A 3,021-nucleotide genomic window follows, 5' to 3' on the forward strand; every position below is an offset into this window, starting at 1 on the left:
ATTTTATTATAGAACCCGTATTTACTCCCATCCAAGGCCTATATAACAGACTGATATGTGTGTAGCAATAGACTAACCGGGCTTGACCACTGGTTCCCTGGTCTTACTGACTTAGACCATTGTCGGCTATGTGTTACCGTGATGATTCTGGACAGGGCATTCTTAAGGCGTCTGACGTACACAGTACTATACGGCGTGCTGATATTTCGTGATCTACCATCCTATCGAAACACCACTTTGCTATTTCCTGTGTCAAATCGGTTTAGTTCAAGGTAGGGTGGTTCTATCGACAAACTATAAACATCAGACTTACTTTAACATTCGCATCATTCTAAGCTGTTATACACTAAATAGTAACCAACATCTCCTTGTTTCCGATAATCAATCTAATATTTTAGTTTAACATTACCATAAGCAATAATCATTATTATTTTGAAGGTAGAAATACCACGTTCACCACAGACGAGGTGGTTATGTCAATTTGAATACTAACAGCTATAGTTTGATAGTTTGAGAGAGAGAGAGAGAGAGTGATGGGGAAATACGACCTGCAATATATAAATAGTACATTTACAGATACACTACCAATAAGAATACACTTTTGACTATCCTATCATCCTGCTTAAAATGTGATAAAGACCAAATTTTGTTAGAAAATTGTGACTAACAAAGAAATGGTAGAAATTGTCATTGTATTCCAAAGTATAGCATTGTTGGTCAGTGACCATTTGATTTCCAATGTAAAGTTTATCTTCAAGCGGTTACGATCAAACCCTTGCATGTCTTTTACACACTATTAATGCCTTGGATTAGTTATTACTGCTCCCATGTAGACTGTATTTTGTCCATCTCTTAGTTACGTATTGATGATGTTGTTTTAAGTGGGACGTTAACATAGAATCTAGATTTGTCTCAGATGAATTCTGACCCTTAAAACAGCCCTATATCATCCATTACTATGACTCCCTTATAGACTGTTTTTTCTGTTCTCAGCAAAAGTGTATACTGTGTCATTTTAGTATGCCGTTAACAGACCATCTTGAAAAATCTCCGATGCATTGGCTTGATCTATGCAACCCTTAAATCATTTTGGTTAACTCCCTAATAGAGTGTATTTCGCTGCATAATGTTTGTGTTTGAATGCGTCTTTTCTTATTTATTTTTATTATACAACAATCATTTCAAATTAAGTATCACCATCGGTGCAATACATACGAAAAGTATTGTACCGTCACTGCAGGGAACAAAAAAATAAATTCCAATTAATCGTTATTATATAGGATTTAACAACGTAAATCACGCATTATACATATACACAAAATGTATTGTGTATGTTTGACCTTCAATATGGTTAGACAATGTGCTTTTATAATTTAATTTCCTGACTCATTATTTTTGTAGATACCAAAGGGAGGTAACTTAATACGGCAAATAATGAACATAGCAAAACTAAGGTTAAAGTTTATGGAGGAATATATGAAGGAAACCCGTTAAACAACTATAACAAGCTGTTTAAATCAAAGGAGAATCGGCAATTCTGCCTGAATAATTGCTAAGTTATTTATCATTTTAGTGGGGTGGACGTTACTTGAACTTGTTTATGATGATATTAGTTTGTTCTGGATGTTTCTCTTGTCTCTTCAGCCATACCATTGATTTGATAATGGAACCAAAACAACCAATGGCCATGTTATACATCTTAACTTATTAGTGACTTTTTTCGATCATAAATATTTCTTAGTATTTTTTAACTCATACATTTCAGAATTGGAACTATTGAACTTTAAATTTGGAAGAACTTTTAAAACGTATTGGTAAATCTTGTACATCTGCCTCTGAGCAATGTCTTATCCCATACAAACTTCAAAGAACGTCTTCATCTTCCGGATACAGCTTTCTTTTCCAGGAATTCTCAAACAGAGAGATAATTTCATTTTAATGCAGACTATGCGCTCACTATCGTGTTAGGTAATATCATCGGAAAACTGTTCTGCTATCTCCTTCACGAAAACTTTTGATGAATTATGTATTAGAGAACTTTAATGCATACTTTGAAGCATTAAGAAAAATTGCAATATCCAAATATTGAGAATAGCTTAAAAACTTCGTTATAACTCTCAGGCCAATGATATGTGTAAGCATAAAGATAGCTGGTAATGTTTCCATTTGTTTTATTTATAGTTTTATCTCATTTAATTAAGATTGTGTAAAAATGAATTTAACTATTATTTTCCATCTATATGCGTTTGTTTCAAGTTTTGGAAGACCTGGCATGGCATTAAAATCAATAACATGTTTTCGTTTGCTGTGGGGAATACTGAAAATGTTGACACCGATTTAAAACCTATTGTAAATGTCTATAAGCAAGATACGTTTCATAAAATCTTATAGTTATATAATAACAGTGCGTAAGTATGGACACAATGATTTATTACGGATAACTATGTTAGATAGTTTCCCTATATTCATATAAAATACAAAACGTATGAAATAACCAGTATGCAGATACATCACAGAAGCCTTTAGATATACATGCAATATTTCCATAACCGATTTTCAATTACGGCAAATCTTATAACAAAAGAGATTTATATACATCACTATGTTTTCATCGTGAAAAGCAAAGACGTCAGGATGCCATTGTCCTGCAAAAAATCATAAGCAAACAAATCTGTTTTAAAAAACTGCATTATTATCTTCCTATCTAACCAGCCGTGTAAATGGATATTCGGGTAGAGCGAGATTGTTCTATATAGGGTATAACATTTCACGTCACACGGTAATATCACAGAAATCCAGCGTTAATGACAAAAACGACGACATTTTGTAAGAGATGAACTCTCATAAAATACAAATACCATGAAATATCATCCTACAGGATTGTCCATAAATTGTTCTAATAGTATTTCATTTGTCATGGAGGTAAATACAAAATCGATGGTACTTTCTCTCTGTATTTCATAGATATCTGACAATTTTCTTATCTGAACATTCCTTTGTTGTGTTTTATTTTTGCAATGC

Source organism: Pecten maximus, chromosome 2 (assembly GCF_902652985.1).
Source record: "Pecten maximus chromosome 2, xPecMax1.1, whole genome shotgun sequence".
Classification (NCBI taxonomy): domain Eukaryota; kingdom Metazoa; phylum Mollusca; class Bivalvia; order Pectinida; family Pectinidae; genus Pecten; species Pecten maximus.